Below are 19002 nucleotides of genomic sequence, written 5' to 3'. Positions count from 1 at the left end.
TGTGTTATGGAATATGTTGGAATTCCCCTGCTTAATATTAGACGCCCAGAGAGAATATAAATCATCAGAATGAATGGAGGAACAAGGCTTTTACTGCCAATTTCGTGGAGGATGTGAGGCTGGGATTCTGCTAAACCTACGGGCTGAGGGTTATGTTTCATTTCGCTCAGCACACAGAAGAGGCACCAAAGGGTCTTCAAGCTCACATTATCTCCTCTCAATCTGCGTCCTAAAAGGCTATAACACCAGGACAAAGCCTGGCTATGCAAAGACACAGTGGGCAACATTTTAATCTCAAAAGCTGCCATCCAGGTTCTGAAATGTTTCTGCTAAGACTGCATAAAAAATTAAAGGCAATTCATTTATAGAAAGTACAAAAGCAGGCAAGACTCATTTTTACCTATGGACTCTGATGGACCTAGATCCCCAAAAGAACCCTGGCTTAGTACCCAAAAGACACTACAGATAGGTGGGGCACATACTGCTAATAATAATTCTGTTAATAATGGCTATTGTATATTCAGAGCCTATCCTGGGCTAGCCATTTACAGAAACTATCTCATTTAATGCTTACAACAACTAAAAGACAGGCAATGTTTACTTGTGATCTTACAAGAGATCGCAGAACTAAGAAGCTGGCGGCAAGAATGTACCCCAAGTCAGTCTGATGCCAAAGCCCAATTTCTCTCCTGGCAAGAAGCCAAAAGACTGGAGAGCTCAGGATTTGAAGTAATCATGTCCACTAGACACGGTCCTCATTCCATAATTCTGCAAGGATACATCTTAGGGTTGTCCTTCCATCTTGTCTTGTGCTTATAGGCCCCTCCCAACTTTTAAGTCTGGATGGACTTCAGAGTGGGAGATTAAATACTATCACTACTTAGATCTAGCTCCTCCAAAGGACACAAAGCCAAGAATGCTGGGTCACCTGCCTGTTCCGGTAAGAAGAGTCCCATAAAACAAACAGTTGACTTGGGAATTCTAGTCTAGACTGTGATACTTAAGTAAGACTAAGGAGAATAACATGATACCATTTGGATGCTATGAAGGGGGACATAAATGGCACCACTGAGAACATCCTCTACCTGAATCGTCTCATTCAGGGAAGGACAGGAGCTGTGCTGAGAGGTTCAGTGTATCTGTGGCTGGTTTATCTTGGCCGCCTAAGTCCTGGCCTGTAACACAGTCCTAAGCTTTGGACAATAAACATCAGGCAGTGGCAGCTGGAAAACACACTGACTTTGGGCCATTTAACATTGCTAAGCCTCAGTCTCCTCATTTGTAAAAGGTGAATATTAATGATATACTCCCAGGGTTGTGCGGATAAGTATTAAGCACTTAACATCCTGTCTGGAAGAGAGAAGGTATTTAAAAATTTAACTAGAAGAACAGAATTCTATTGTGCCAAATCCTTGCTCTGATGCCGCTCGGTGATAAATGGTAGTTTGCGTGGGCTACAAAACCACGTGGTGGATAGATTTACATTAATCATGTCCAGAGATCTTCACTGAAGACCACATCAGACCAGATCACTGACTGTTAGATCCTGGAGAATCCCCGTCATACCTACTAACAAAGCCTGATTTTAAGGAAAGGTGGTATAAAGTAATAAAATTATTTCTCCAAACTGTAACCGCGTATCAGTGGTGAAGGCACTATTGGCCGATCTAAATTTAAATTCCTAATCTTGGATAATAACGGCAGATGCTCAAATGTGCAGATTCTGGAAGGACAAGGAGAAACATTAACCTGATGCAGGAAAAAGAAAGCATGCCAACCATGGATTTTGTGAGTTTCCTAAGACCAGGGAATAACAGAGCTGCAGAGTGTGCTGTAAGGCAAGGCCACGCCCCTCACCCTATAGGAAGAAAACTGCCAGAAAGAGGAGCAAAACCACAGAGTGAGGACATGCCCTGGGTAGAGTGAGGCACAGAACCCCACATGTGATTTGTCTGAGTAACTGATGTTTATCTGATGGTCAAAAATCTCTCTGGAGTGCAAAACGTGTCAATTCCTCACAGAGATTCTCCTGCCTCATAAACATTTTACTACTTAATTTGACGTTCCAAGTTAGCAAACAAAGTGGCCTTCCACCTTCAACCTACCTCCTCTGGTTCCCACCCTACTTCACATGGATATGACACTCACTGCCACAAACAGATTCTTACAGAAATGTGAATACCAAGAGGAGGCAGTAGTAAAAAGACTGTGCCCCTCGGCCACGCCCCCATCAGAAACTATGAGGGGTACACAGGCTACATATTATAAAGATGCTTGTACCCATCCACTCCCCCTCCAAAACCAGGGAGAACATTCCCAGATGGTGACCCCAAAGCAATATTTCAACAAAAATCATAGCATGGCCAAGTAGCCCATATATTATTCTATATATGTGACTTACAATTGGTATGTTTCCTTTGGTTCTCCCCCTTCACTTCAAAATAAAGCACAGAGCTGCCACTACTAATAAGAGCAAAATCAGAACATACACCGCTAAGGGGACGAGAGGTCACAAACCATCAAGTAGTTCAACAGACTAATCCACAAGCTGGGGGTTACTAGGCTCCTGGGGATAGTGATTCCAGTCCACACACCATTATTCAGGTAATTCTCCTGCCCCTGGTATCAGGTTTCCTATTTCTTCTACTGACTGACCCTTAGAAATGCATAACAACTGTATGCAACACAGTAAGTCCAGGGGAGGAAAAATGTAGCTTTTAGAATGAGGGTATATGTATGTATGTATATATGTGTGTGTTGGGGGGTTTATACTTCCAATTGTCTAACAAACTTTGCAACTCTATAGAAATGTCTGTAGGGGGGTGTGCTCTAAAAGGGGAATGTCCTGGCTGACAGATTGCTAACAGAACCCATTTTTGAGAGCTAAACTGTCAATTGTTTGGTGAGGACAAGAGACCTGATCTGCCAATCTGAGACTTCCTGCCATGTCTGGCAGCCAATCTACATCTCAGCATAATTCATTTTCTTGGTTTAACTCATGAACTTTTTGTTGTTGTTAACTTTTATTTGTAACTAATTATAGACTCACAAGAAGTGGCCAGAATGGTACAGAGAACATTTATAGATCCATCATCCAGCTTCCCCAATGTTGACATCTTACGTATGCATAGTACTTTGGCAAAACCCCAGAGTCAACATTGGCACAACACAATTTATTAGACCACAGTCATTACTAAGATTTCACCAGTTTGAGGATGCATTTCTTTTCTTTTCTTTGATGTATCTTTATGCACGATTCTATGACATTTTATCATGCGTATAGATTCATATAACCACCACATTCAAGACACAAAACTGTTCTATCACTGCCAAGGAAACCATGACATTCATTAAGAGGTGTTAGAATTAGCACATGCTATCTGGAATGTGACAGGCATTAGGCAGAGCCTGCTCTCTGGATTGGCAAAACAAATAAACAAAACCCCTTTTGTATCTTGGAATGGCCAAAAGGATGTGGTCTAAATTCTGAAGCATGGATCACAAGATCCTCTGTATCAAGCAGAATGTGCTTCAATAAGGAACAACCCCCAAATCTCCACATCTTAAAACAATCCAGGATTATTAAGCACTCACACTCCAATCCCATCCCAGGTTGGTGGGCTCATACTCATTGTAGTTAGCCAGGTAGATGGAGCCTCCACCACCTATATCATCACTGGCTTCCAAAGCATGTGAAAGAGAATGCAGTGGGTTGCACGTGGGATCCCAAAGGCTTCCATTTGGCAGTGACAAACATCACTTCAGCTCACAGTTCAGTGACAGAGAAAGCAATGTGGCTGTGCCTAACTTCAAGAAAATGCAACCCTCCATGTGGGGGACAAATGGAAATGTACAGTGAGGAACTGTAACACATGGTCTATGACTTGGTCCCTGTCTACATCTCCGGGCTTATCTCAAGCCACTTCCTGCTTCCCACTCCCATTAGTTATATTTTAAAAAATTAGAAAAGAAAGATGAATATGAACCATAAAAAAGCATCTAAAATTCCACCACCCTAATGTAAACTGTTAGCCTTCCATATATTCCTCTTTTTCGTCCTTCTTATGTATCTACTCACCTATCTTCCTACCTACCTATCCAACCATCCACCCACCTACCTTTAACAAAGAGACTTATACTGAGAACACTGAATCTTGAAATGCTGTAAAATGCTTCTCTCATATTTGCTTTCCTGAAATCCTCATTCTTTCATCTAATCATACCAGTACACAAACATCATCTCAGGCAAAACTGGAATGTTAATTTCTTCTAAATTGTATATGCAGGCACTACTACCCATCATTTTAAAACAGAAATGCACAGGTGGCATCCCATACAAGAAGCATCAGGTAAATTCTAAGTAGCTTGGAAGCCCACCTGCTCCCGACACCCAGGGCTTATAGTCAGAAAGACATAATTAAGAAAGCTACATACTCTTCTCCCATTTCTGGGGTACGAGTGCACTCACTGGTGGCACAGTTCACTGACACCTTCAATACAGCGAATCTTTTTGATCTATTCTTTATTAAGTTCTAAAATCTGTCTCAGTGATTGAGGAGTCTGCAAATGTAGAATCAAAGGGGCTGCTTGTTGTTATGCAACAGTGAACTCTAGTATGATTTTATGACTATAAATTAGCCAAGCATGACTCAGATGGGATAACGCCTGAAACCAAAGGAACCATATGGGGAGTGTGCAGTATTTAAACAGAGAAATGGAGAGATGTTATCATCCTCAGCAAAGACACCAGAGCCAGGCTGACCTGGAGCTACATCCTGGCATCACCACAACACTGGCAACTTGACTTCAGGGAAGCTATTTGAATATTCTGGGCTTCCGCTGCCTTATTTGAGAATGAACATAATAGCATTTGTCTCACAGAGCTAAAGATTAGATATAATATATATAAGGTATGGAGCACCCTATTGACTCTCAGTAAATACTATTGTCATTATTATTTTGAAAGCTACTGTTAAAATGTGATGCCCATTGTTTTTCAATAATAATGCATTAGTAATCATGGATCTGACTAGTTTATTTCATTAAATTAACATAAATAGCTAAGAAAAAGTTTGAATAGCTCCTCTATGAAGGATAGCACATAACCCCAGAGAAGAAGGAAGGGGGCTTACTGAATCCCCCTGAAGCCAAGGTGCCCAAGTTCCCAACTCAATGAGCGTCTAATGCCATGGACTCAAGCTGGACTGCCTGAGTCTGAAAAGCATCTAGCACTCACCAGCGGGACAAGCTACTACTTCTTGTGCATTCAGTTTTCTCCTCTGTCAAATGGGAATAATTATAGCATAGCACCTGCCTTATCAGAAAATGAGGCCATACATGTAAACACTTGGAACGGTGCCTGACACCTGTTAAGTAGTCAGTAACTCCAGATCCAAATGGGTCTAAGCTGAATGGGTTCATCACTGGCCAACGGGAGCAACCTCAGAACACTGACCTCAGGAGTCCTTGCTCCCCACAGCAATATATAGTAATTATCATCCACCCATTTCACAGGTGGAGAAACTGAAGTTTTAAAGGATCTTGCACAACTTCATCCAGGTAATAACTGGCAGAGCCATGATTCACACCAAGTCCAGATTTAATCACTACTCCATATTCCATAACGCCCACACAATCTACATGTCTTCTCACCCACCACCACTCCCTGCCCCTCAGACACCCTTGCAGCAGCTAAGGCCAAGACCAAGGCAAAACATCAGATCTGCAACTGCCTTGCACAGAGGGCAGCATGCAGCCCTGCACTTGGTCAACGGTAAGGGAGACAACACTTACAAGAGTGAATGTGTTCATTTATTCATTCAGTCATCCACTAACACCACCTCTAAAAGTAAATGCATTTCCCACAGATCCCATTTCTTTTATTTCTTTTCTTTTTTTTCCTACGTCATTGCAATACATCATAGGCAGTATCTCACCCACACTCTGCTTCCCAACGAAAAATGGTAACATGTCATGGTAATAGGCCTTTAGAAAACTGGATATAAATAATTCCAATGATCAAATCTATTGTTAAAAACCACAAATTATTACTTTAAAAATCATCATTAATTGCAAATTTCCTGTGAATTAGCTGGGAGGGTATTGATAAGTTTTCTCCACTATTCCATTTCTTGCCATAATGAACCCAAAGTATTTGGTCTGGGAATCAAGCTGCTGGGCATGGTACATGATGATTGAAAGCACATGTGCCTGCTTCAAAACACTCCCCCCTCACACACCGGCATTGCTTTCTCCACTCCGCTCCACCAAAAGAATCCCCGGCGTTCATGTTGGACACATCCAGCAGCAGGCAGGAGCAGCTCTACTTCTTGCTGTGTTGAGAGCATTATCAGTAAGTGGGTCAAACAGAGGAGCACAACAGGACAGTGGCTGGAGGTGGCAGGACATGGAAACCCAGGTGCACTGAATGGCACACGGGGACCAGCCTCCAACATAACCAGAGAAAATTCTCTTTCACTGCAGGGAACTTGTAATATGCAACTGCAAAGACAAGACTTACTGTTTACAGGGAATTAGCTATTTTGTGATCTCACTGCAAGGTGGCAGTCTATGCAGAGTTGATGAATATTCTACCTAGCCCTCCCTTAAATGTATGGAAGAGTTTATTTCTGGATTCCTCTAAAAAAAAAAAAGTTGTTATTTACATATATTTATTGATAATAAACACAATAAAAATAGTGATCCCTATACTATGCTTGATATTTTTTCATTTAAGAGTAATATGAAATATCTTTTAAAGCATATATAATTTTCCCCATTTTACAGATGAGAAAACAAAGGCTGATAGACGTTAAAGTGGCAAAGCTATTAAGACACAGATCCAGGTTTCCAATTGAGACGTGGCCAGTTCAAAGGCTCATGTCATCACAGGATTGCTACACTGTACTGCACGTTTGCCGTCATACCTTCAACACATAACACCAAGAAGCTATAAAGAAATTAAGATCATCTATATATTCTTATTTGTGTCTATTTTATATCATATTTATTTTACACACTTAGAATTTACAAGAGGAGCGTTATTGCTGCAAGAGAAAATGTAACCACGGCAATAATCTACATTCAGAGCTTATTGCTAATGGCACCCTGCAAATTCTAATCCAATGGGCCTTAATTGTATTATGCTGATGTCTCTCATTCTTCCACTTTACATACTCTCAGTCCTGATTTTATGTTCTAAAACCTTAAATAGGAGTTGTCACATTTACAACAGCAAGAGAGACTGGTGCCGAGCATATTATTGACATGACATTATTCACTGAACAACAATAGAGATCTAACTAAACTGGTTTAATAATTCATCAATATCCTATGTGGGACTTCATAACACTAATTTCTCCAGTATTATTTAAGGGATGTTAATGATGGCAATGCATGGTGGCATCTTCGCTGGGAAATTCAAGAGGAGATAGATGCTTGCATTGATTTGTGATTCTTGTACCTCTTAGTCAAACCCAAGCTAGCATCGTGAGCAAGGCTGATGATGGGGAGTTTGCCCAATCTTCACCAAGACTAAAGATTAAAAGTGTGTACTGATAAATTCTGTTTCTAATGGGATACCCAGAAAAGAGAAGAGTTTCAGAGTCTCTTTCCTGGATCTATGTATTTTAACGGGAACTTTGCTTTTAATGAAAAACTGCTCTTAGAGAATATTCCATGTTTTGAAACAGGGAACCACACCGAAAATTATCATTGGCAAAGACCTGGATTCTTTTTTTTTTCTTTGAAGTCTTGAAGGATGGGAGCTGAGTGTGTCATGCCTAACTTTCGAATCAACCATCAAGCAACAACCCTCACTCCTGGGCCCCCCAGAAGCACCCCCTCCACCCACCTCCCCCTGCCAAAATACACAAACATCCCTAATAAGAAAATCATGACAACTCTTCCTTCATTATGTACAGGCCAACATTTTTGCCTTGTGTTGGTGGAACTCAATTTATAAAATAACTATATCAATATCTATAGGTAATTGTAAGGCTATTCAAGGAGAAATTGCATCGGATAACAGCTTATTTAATTTGGTCTATGAGTTACGTGCCACGTAAAGAAAAACTATTAAAAATGCTTAGACAGTAATTGGCAATATTTTGCACTCTGGATAAAAAAAAAAAAAAAAATGCTTATCTTGCCAGAAACTAACAAGAGAGTGAAAATATTCCAAAACCTTCCAATTTCCCTCTGTGCAATGTATTCACTTTGCAGCTTAAAAACAGTTTAAGGAAGGACAGTGAATGACACAGGAGCTTGGCAGTCAACATGAGTGTGCATTTATGCCTTGCGATTGAAGAAAGAGCCTTTTTTCATAGTGAATTTTTCATTCTAATGTAAGTGGTGATTTACGTTAACTATAGGTAAAGCGTGGTTACATTTTCCTGAAGGATTGCAGGCAAGTAAAGATAGTACAATAAGTTGAAGCATAAAAGCTTTCTCTGTCATAATATTTATTATAATGGCATATAAAATAGCTGAAATAAATAATAGATGACTAAAGGTAAATTCATATGATAAAGAATCCTTCAGCAGACACCATTACTTTTGACTGCTCTAGTTTTATACACAGTTGAAGACTCTTAATAAACATGCTCTGTATCTTATGTAAGTACTGGAAACATCAAAGAGGTGCTTAAAAGGCAACATACTGGACATCGGCTAATTTACTGTATAATTATCTTCTCGATAGGAATAGTCTAGATACTTTGAATATTTAATACCTGGGTTCTTAATGAAACTTGTTAAGCATCTGAACGCCTCGCTTTGGGGAAGACACTGAAAAGAAAAATCAGTGTCCCCGCTCCTAGATTCAGAAAGAGATGCAAAGCTCAAAACATGAGATCTGGGGCCTGTGGACTGTCTGGTGCCAGGTGGATAGTTGGGTACATGGATTAGAAAGAGAAAAATAAGATTTGTCAGCTCTGGTCTAGAGGATTTCATATTCCACCTTAAAGACTTATGAAGTTTGAAAGATCCTTCAATGGAGGGAGATGGTCTTCATCACACTCTCTGTGGGGCAGAGAACCACACATGGATGGCAGCGGCTTACTATCCTACTCTTTACTTGTTTGCAAGTCCTCAGGAAAATGTAACCATGGTTTACCTACAGGTATCATTAATCACCACTTACATTACAATGAAAAATTCACTATGCCTGCTAACATCTGGGCACATATCTGGTTGTCACAACTTGTCAGAGGGGTATACTGAAATCTAGTGGTTAGAGGCTAGGGATGCTGCTAATATCCTACAATGTACAGGATGGCCCCCATAACCAAGAAATATCTGGCCTTAAGTACCAATAGTGCAGAGGTTGCTTTTATGTGTTTGGTGAGAGACACTTCCATTCACCCTAAGTGGTCTTCAGCCATTTACATTTACTATAAGATGTTAAAATAAAACTGTTCTTTTGAAGAAAGGACAAATAATTCAGAAGTGGATAATGTATAAAGTGAAAATGTACCCCAAGTCCCAATGTCCCAAGATAAGTGCAGTAACACTTATTGAAGTCTGATTCAAATCGTCTCACAATATATTTTCTAAACATATGAAAACATTGTGCAACTTTTCCCACTAACATAATATTATAGCTCCTGGGTTGTTTTACAACCTGGCTTTTTTCAATTAATACACAATTGAATATACCTATGTAGAGCTCTACCTGCAATCTTTTTAATCAATATGTTTAGCCCACTACAGGAATGTTTAATCATTTCTTCAAAACTGCCCCCACATCCTTCACTAGCTTTGTGAACTCATTAACATAAATTCTCAATGCCTGAGTTACTTATCAGTAAAAATAGAAGAATCTCCTCCTCGAAATTACTGTGAGGCTCCAAAGCTATAGTATCTATGAGAAGCATAGCATAGATACTATATTGAATAGACATCCTATAAATGTTAGCTATTGTTTTATTGTAATTAATATTATTTTATGCTATTTCTAGTTTGGGGTTTTTTTGGGGGGGTAGTAAAAGCAATGCTGCAATATATACACTTTGCAATATATGATTTTTCTCTATAGGATGAATTCCTAGAAGTAGAATCACTAGGTCAAAAGATATCACATTTTAAATTTTGATAGATTTTTGCTAAGTGTCCTCCAAAAAGTTATACCAATTTCCATTCCCAAGAACACTGCAGGAGACTATGAAAGAAAAGCAAAACAACCAATAATTCACATTGACATTTATAGCAAATTAAAATGTACAGTTTCATATCTCTGTCTCTAATACCTAATATATAGTGAATGGTAGGGTTTTCAAGGCAGGCTTTAATTTAGAAAATGAATGGATGACTAGACAATGTACCACCAAACATGGTACAAAGTCACAAGTAGAAATAAAAGTTGGCTAGTAATATTGGCAGTGACAATTTTCCATAAGCCATTTGAAAATCCAGGCATTTCTTCTGGTACTTCAGGCTGGTTGGTGGAACACCTGCCTCTGGGAAGTTGGCCATACTACATGTGATGCATATTCACTCAGCATGCAGAACATGCAGTAAACATGTAATGGTAGCATCATGCTTGAGGAGTGACCACGACAGTTACTGTTAATTTATGGATGAGTCCAAAGAGAGAAATCCATCAGAGGTTTTGCAGAACAAGGTAGGACATTCCACAGATAAACTAGAAAAGATTAAAAAATGTTCTTCAGAAAGAAATGAAGTTTCCTGCTTAAAATGGCATCTGCCTAGCAGTCTCTTAGAGGTTCCCACCAAAATATCCATAAAGACAAAGGTGAGACCCAACACACACACACACACACACACACACACACACACACAGACAGACAGAATCAAGTTATAGCCAGATTTAGGGCATCATTTAGATGCCCAAGACCAAATATTAAATTACAATTTTAAATGAGTTGGAAAAGGAACTGAAATAACAGTAACAAGTGGAATTTGTTTTATGGGAGGGAGGATTTCATGGAGCCACTAAATCACCTCTGGTCTGCTTTGCTGGCTTGAATGATAGAGACACTGAATAACTTTATACTTTGTAAGAAAAAATTTAGAAATATATGTTAAAATTTCAAGAATAACTGACAGCAAGCAAGCAAGAAAGAAAGAAAGAGAAAGGAAGGAAGAAAAAAGAAATAACAAAAAGAAAAAAAGAACCATCAGCTTCTAAACCAGCAGCCATAGGGAAGTGGGAAATGATATAAGGAGTGCCTGATAAAAAGAAACTTCATCAATCCACAAAAAAAGGTCTAGAAAAAATTAAAAATAATAATTTAAAAACTTGGTAGAGAAGTAAAAACTGAAATACAGAAATAGTAAAAATATAAAAGTAATCACAAGAAATATAAATGAACTTAAGTTCACACATTAAAAGATAGAAATAAACAGACTAGAATTTTAAAATGATCTCTATGTTGTATAAAAAAGATACACCGCAGCTAGAGAGAATTAGTTGACCCTCAGAATTGTTCTCCACTTTCCACAGCATGGGAAAAGAGCATGACTGGAAAGAAAGCTACATTTTCTGACCTACATTGCACTGAGATGAGACATTTAGGTTTCCACTAATGGTCTTTGAGTGGAAGAGTATGTAACTCCTGTGCTATTCCTCATATAAATAGGGTGCCCTATTCTTTTTTTCATCTTCCATGAGATAAATGTAAGCTATAGTAAGTTCCTAGGGGCTGGTAAAGCCACTAAATGAAAAAAAACATGGATACCTTACCTCACTCATCAAATGGACAAAAGCTACCTGTTGATCAGAGATACCCATGTGGGTCTGTGTCATACACTGAAAGACATTTGGTCAAACCATTCTCTGCCATAACATGAAAGGTAGATCTAGTACCTACTAAACGTGACGTTCTAGGGAAGAGCCAGAATATCAGTGTGTGGGGGCTGCTCTGTGCTGCTTTTACCAAGATGAAACCAGAGGGAGATGTGTTCTAAGAAGAAGAATTGTACAGTTTGTAAGCAGAAATGAAAATTAGGACATTACAGAGTTGAAAAAGCCAATTGATTCTGGAGCCCAAATAGCACAAAATAAGTCTGCAAAAGTCTTTGAGAGAAAATTGCCCATTATGACTTCTGAGTTAATTCAAATAATTCAGCCCAGTAGCATATATCAGATTAACGACGCTGCTTTTCAACCAAAGCCCATTCTTCCAGGTAGCCCTATGGTAGTTGTTATTGAGTTGAGAGAGCAAGAGCAAGAGAAAGGCATAATGACAACAAATTAGAAAAACAAAACAACTTGAGAGTCCTGTCTAGACATTGGTGTGGCTACTACACATGAACTAACTAGAAAAAAGTAAATTCAAATCCCACTAAGATTATTAAGGAATTATATTGAAAAAAAATCAATCTGATCTTAAAAGCCTGTAACTGTTAAAAACAAAAAAAAAAACAACAGGCCTCAACCATGCATCAGCAGGAAGTGGGCTGTGACAGCCATTAGAGCTCTTAAGGAGAATATACAGTTCAGTTGGGACCATGGAGGATAACAGATAGGCTACTTCCCTCTGGAGAGCCTTGGTAAAGAATATTATCTTACTGCCAGGTCCTTTACCTGCCTGAGGATCCTACTACTGATGGCTATGGAACAGTGTGTTTCCCATTCTTTCCTTTTGAAAATGGAAGCTTTTGCTGCTAAATGTCTGCCTTTACCCCACCTCTATTGTACAAGGCAGCAGTGGCAGTTTGAGGCATGGATGAACTGCCTATCAGAAAGTCACAGGACCATAATGAACCACATCTGATTAGGAAGGAGACCTTGGACTTTGCATAAAATTATGTAATTAAATGAGACTATGAGATTCTCTGCCTTTTGAAGAGTTAATGCGTACTCTGTGTGGGAAGAAGGAAGCAAAAGGTATTTGGTGTCCAGATGTGAAGACAGTAACAGAGACTACAAGCCATTCCCTAAATCCCTATGCCTTACTTTTTAGGGCACTTAGATTCATTACCCAGTTTCCTTCACAATTAGGCATAGTCAAGAGGCTTAGACTGGCCAGTGAAATGTAAATGTAAGTGAGGTGCACTCCTTCAAGGCCTAAGCCATAAAATCCTCACACAAATAATACCCCATGGTCTCAGCCCTACTTCCAGCCAAGTGGGAGACAAATAATCATTGTTGCATAAGATAGAAATAAATTTACATGGTGCTAAGCTATTATTAATAAAATATTGGGAAATATTTGTCCTAGCCATTAGCATTGCCTAAATAACACAAATGAATAAAACAAAGAAATACTGAAAAGTTAAAGATAAAAGGGAGAGAGAAAAATACCAGGGAATTTTTAAAAGCAGCATAGTTAGTGTAGCAATATTTAATATAAACAAAAGTAAAAGTTTAGGCAAAAAAAAAAAAATCTAAAAACACAAAACACTACAGATAAAGAAGGAAACTGCATGATGAGAGAAATAATTAGGCAACAATATATAACATCATGAACTTGCATATGCCAAACAACATAGCCTTAAACAAAAAGAAACAAAAGATGAATTTGACAATCTCAGTGTAAGAGCTTAACCATTTATATTAGAAACAGGTAGATGAAGTAGAAAAAATAGAATATTTAGCCAAATGGTTAAGAAACTTGATGTAAAAGAGCTATATAATTCTAAACATCAAAAATATGTATTTATTTCAATTACACATTCTTGAAATTACCCATGAGCCAGATTACAAAGGTGATTTCAACATACTTCAAATACTTGCCATTATAGAGATCATATTTCTTTTTACTATGATGCAGTTAAATTAGAAATTGAAAATAAAAGATTTTCATTTAAAAATGAAAAAGTTATATTCATTTGTACAGAGTTAGGAGCTATGAAGTGGAAGCAAAAGAAAATCTCTTAGTATGAAAGTGTCACATTCAACTGATACCTGTAAAACAATGGCACCAATGTTGGGCACTATGCATATCAACTTAATGACTTAGATACTTAGAAAAGAACACCCAGATGGATAAAAGATGAGGTCATATATCTGATAACAATGACTAGATTGAATGCTAATTAAAGGATTATTAACAGCCAAGGGGGGGAAAAATGAGACTAACACCAAGAGATTAAAAAAAAGACAAGAATGTAAACCATCATAATAAAGTCTCAGAGAATGGGCTGATCTGTAAACATCACCTAATTCAGGAAACAAGTTCATTTTAGAAATGTTGGCCATCTTCCATATTACATGCATAACAAAGAAACAGAAACAGAAAATAAAAACAAACAAAAAAGAGTAGGTTGAGGAAAACTAGAAAGGTGTTGGTTAAGAAAGGACTGGCAAAATAAATTAAAAAAATAAATAAATAAAGGATCAGAGAGGAATTAAAACTCACATTGTATTTGGCAAAGAGTGGAATTTGCCCCAAGGAAAAAAAGTGATTATAAGGAAGAGAAACCTAGTTGTTTCTCACAGAATTCAAAGAAAGAAGACAAAAGACACACAAAATAAAAAAATAAAGAGGACAAAATCCACAACTGTATCCACAGAATTGTAGTACACTTTTAAAAGAGGAAATTTTAAAAGTGTATAAAAATAAAAAACAAAATAAAAAAATAAAGAGGACAAAATCCACAACTGTATCCACAGAATTGTAGTACACTTTTAAAAGAGGAAATTTATATTGATATATAAATTTATTTATTAATAAATTTTTATTAATAAAAATAATAAAAATATTTATTAATATATAAATATATTAATAAATTTACATTAATATTTAAAAGAGGAAATTAATATTTCTATTGGAATAGAAATATTAAAAATGATATAAAACAACATTAAAAATGAAGCACTGTAATCCTAGCACTCTGGGAGGCCGAGTCAGGTGGATCCCTCAAGGTCAGGAGTTCGAAACCAGCCTGAACAAGACACCGCCTCTACTAAAAATAGAAAGAAACTAATTGACCAACTAAAAATATATATAGAAAAAATTAGCTGGGCATGGTGGCGCCTGACTGTAGTCCTAGCTACTCGGAGGCTGAGGCAGTAGATCACTTGAGCCCAGGAGATTGAGGTTGCTGTGAGCTAGGCTGACCCCCAGCACTCACTCTAGCCTGAGCAACAAAGTGAGACTCTGTCTCCAAAAAAAAAAAAAAAAAAATGAAGCACTGTAGATACAGTTGAAATCTACAGCATAGCTCTTATTCACCTCTCCCCCCCTCTTTATGCCTTTCCCAAAGTAAACACTATTTTGAACTTGATGTTTATCCAAGTAATAAAAAATGATCCCAGCCAATTGTTATATAGTACTTACTATGTACCAGGCTGTAAGCACATTCATCTATGAATTCACTTAACCCACTCAACAACTTTATGAAGTGCATTGTAATATTGCATTTTGCAAAGGAGGGAACTGAAGCACAGAGAGATTAAGTAACTTGCCCAAGATTGCAAAGACAGTAAGTTCTGGAGCTAGAATAAGAACTCAGGTTGTCTGGTTTCATGGGTCCATGCTTCAAACACGGCACTGCACTGCCTCTATCATTCCCATATTAAAGGCCATTGCTATACACATTGGTATCCATAAGTAATATATTTGTTTGTTAGCAACTGTGTTACGCTGGATTTCTGATTCTGTTTATTAATCCTCCCTAAGAGACAGACATTTCTAGAGAATGGATGGCTAACAGTATGTGATGAAAATGTTTGCCTCTCTGAGCTGTGTTCAGACATTAATGAGAAGTCAGTCCAGTTCCTCAGTATCATGGCAGGTCAATTGGTGTGACCTGCTCAAGCCAGGTGAGCTGCCCTCCCCTCCAGCATGTGTTAGGCCTACTGATACTTCTACTCTACCAGTTGCTGTATATCACTTCTTTCTTAAATTCTTTGCTTTGATTCATTTCTTTGTAATCTAGAATAAGTCTACCAGTATGTTTGTTAAGAAAGGTTTATGGAAAACATTTCCTGAGCCCTTTCATTATTTTCCTGTTGCTTCACATTTAAAAGATGCATTTGAGTATGAAATTCCTGAGTTTGTTTTTTCACTGTAATATTTTTCACTATCTTTTGGAACTTACTGTGACAGAGAATAAATCTGATGTTATTGTGTAAACTGCTTAGAATAGTGTCTAGCACACAGTAAGCCCTGGAAACCATTAGCTATTAGATTTCCAATTTTCCATGTTAATGCATTTTTCTTTAATGTGCGTGTATCATGGATTTGATGAGAAAATAAACTATTTACAAAAGAAAAGGAGGATAGAGGAAGAAACACAGGAGAGAAGAATGAAGAGGGAGAAGGAGAGGGAGAGAGAGAGAAACAGAAACTGAGAAATGTAGAGAAAAAAAGACAGACTCAGATGGGCCTACAAGGTTTCCAGGCCTGTGTGATGGCTTAACCGGGACTGCTACAGGCCCTGAAGTCTAAACAGGAGCTGAGGGAAGGGGAGTCTGAGGAGTGTGAGTGTAGCCAACACTTGCATGCAGATTCAGAGCAGCTGAGGGGTATCCCATCATCTCAGTACATGCATGTAGCATGCTGGTTCAGGCATCAGCACATGGCCACATTCGTATCTGGCTGACTCTGTAGTCTTCCCTCTTGTAGCCAAATGGGACGAATGAATCACGTTGGGCAATTTTGTTAAAAGCCAGCTAGGTCACAAACCGCATGTGTTCTGAAGAGCATCCCAGACAGCATTAGAGTGGGTAGAGGAAGTGTGGAGGACACCACCTTATAAATGTCCATTAGAAGCTACTTTGGAGCAGCATGCATGTTAAAGCAGCTTGGCCTCAGCGCATGCTCTCCCTGCCTCTTCAATATTTATAAACAGCATCTTCACTTTTTCCTTTGGTTTGATGAGACAGATGTTCTCTATGGGAAGAGCTTCTGTTGCTTGCAGCATGACAGGGTAGCCCAGGGTTTTCACCACCTAAAAGAGGGGCCTTGGTACATTGAGCACAACAGAAAAACTAAAGGACACCACTGACTTTACAAGGCTGCACTTGTTTCTGCAACACCAGGTTGGCAATGCATCCCCCAAGAAGGAGATGCAGGGACATTACGGCTGAGGGCCACATTTTACAGTTAACCCAAGTGTTACTTGTCATCACATACGTAGGACCTTAAACCTTCTCCCCCTCTATAAATTTAGGAAATCCATTCCATGGGACAAACATTCACATTAATTAAGCACTCTTGAGGACCTACCCTCTGGCAGATACTGTTCAGGGAAGGGGAGACTACAAACATTGTCATATTTTACCCTGCTGAACCCTTATAAAGTGGATCTAATTACAAAGCAGATATATATAAACAAAGCAAAGGCTGAGGAAGTGTGAGAAATCTGCTCAACAATCATATAATTAGTATCTGGCAGAACTGGGAATGTGGTTCTCCCTCCACTATAATAAGTTAATTCTCCTTGCAAGACAGTACCACTATCTCTGCGTCAGAACGTTCTTCTCAGCCTTGAAATTATCCTTCAGTCCAGATTTCAGTGCGGCCACAACCCAAACATACTTCACTCCCAAGAATGTTGTTCCTTCCATAAATTCAAAGTATTTTACATTTTTTTGTTTTATTTTGACCCTCACAATTGTAACTTTGTGATGGAAAAATACAGCTCACTTCAGCTTCTCTCCTCCCCTCCGCCCCAGGCTTTGGATTAACCAAGTGTGATAACTGAATCATGTGTAATGTGAATTGTTTCTATATGTGTAGAAACAAGATACTAACCTAAACATCTGCTCACTCCAATTTAGTGAAACACACTTTTCTTTCTGAAGGACCATGAGTCCCCTAGAACAGGGATCAGTAGACTTTTTGTCTAAAGGGTAAGATAGTATTTTAGGTTTTGCAAGTCTCTCCCAAATACTCAGCTTGTATTGTATGAAAGCAAAAGCAGCCATACACATCGCATAACTGAATGGGTGTAGTCCTGTTCCAATAAAACTTTATTTACTAAACCAGGTATTGGGCCAGAATCCTTCCCCTCAGAGTAGTGTATTGACCCTGTTTTAGAATAAGAGTGTACTTTCCTGAAGTCTGACGGTCTTATAATTAATATTATGTGCAGATACCAATGAATGTATGAGAACAAAAGGAGAATGTCATACCATCCCTTAGAGTATGTGCTGAAACAGGGATTTCAAGACATTTTCCAAGTATGCCAATACCTGGGCATTTAGGGTGTCAAGAATAGACAATTATCACTGGGCTCAGCAATGACAGATCAGCTAGTGATTCTCTCCAGATTCCTGGCAATAACCATCAAATCACAAGCCCCATCTTGGCCACCTGGCATGTGGGCGTGACACTTCTGTCATGTTCATATGCATTTATAGTTCAGAAAAGCAAATCCAAACCAAAACAACAATAACAACAACAACAAAATGCTTCTCCCAATGAAAAGAGAACTGCACACTTTATTCATTAGAGAGAAGAGAATTGCATGTGAAGACACAGAAATTGGGTGGAGGAGACCAGAGAGGTGGGAAGGCAGAAGTGCACACCAACCACTACAGAATGAAAACATGAAATGAAGAGATTGCTTACAAAAAGATTACTAATGAGGCCATTTCTTCCATGTCTGGGGATCTTTTTTTAATCCAAATGATAGTAGTAGGTCAAGGGTGATTAACAGTCCAGAGCCACTTCACAATGGAGAAAGAATTACAGGAGACACTATCATGCAGGGAATTACAGGCTCCTGCCAGGGAGAGGAAGTATGGACCTTCTAGCAGGAATGTGGATCATTTTGTCATTGGTGAAGGGATGTCTAAAACCCTCAATGCTGCCTGGAAAAATTACCACACCTAGTTGGGAACCACAATTTCTTACTGGCAAGATGCTCTCTGGGCTGAGAACCCACCAAACACTTGATTAACAGGGATTTAAATATTTCTAAACAAACAAAACTCACTAAGAAGAAAAGAAGAAAACCAAAATAGAAACATAACCAACAGCTGGCTCTTGGCATTGGGCCCCTCCAACTAATACTTTCCATTTCATGGACTGCATCAAGGCAATCACACTGATCATGATGGGAGGTGATATGGGCCCCCAGCTACTC

The 19002-nt window shown here is 38.7% G+C and overlaps 1 protein-coding gene across 2 annotated transcripts in view; it reads right to left on the bottom strand.

Moving 5' to 3' along the window:
* Window positions 1–19002, bottom strand: part of WWOX (WW domain containing oxidoreductase) — a 915638-nt gene that overhangs the window by 679243 nt on the left and 217393 nt on the right. The gene's annotated exons all lie outside the window — the stretch shown is intronic.

The sequence above is a fragment of the Microcebus murinus genome, chromosome 20 (assembly GCF_040939455.1).
Source record: "Microcebus murinus isolate Inina chromosome 20, M.murinus_Inina_mat1.0, whole genome shotgun sequence".
Lineage (NCBI taxonomy): Eukaryota > Metazoa > Chordata > Mammalia > Primates > Cheirogaleidae > Microcebus > Microcebus murinus.
This window is presented reverse-complemented; position numbering and strand designations above follow the sequence as displayed.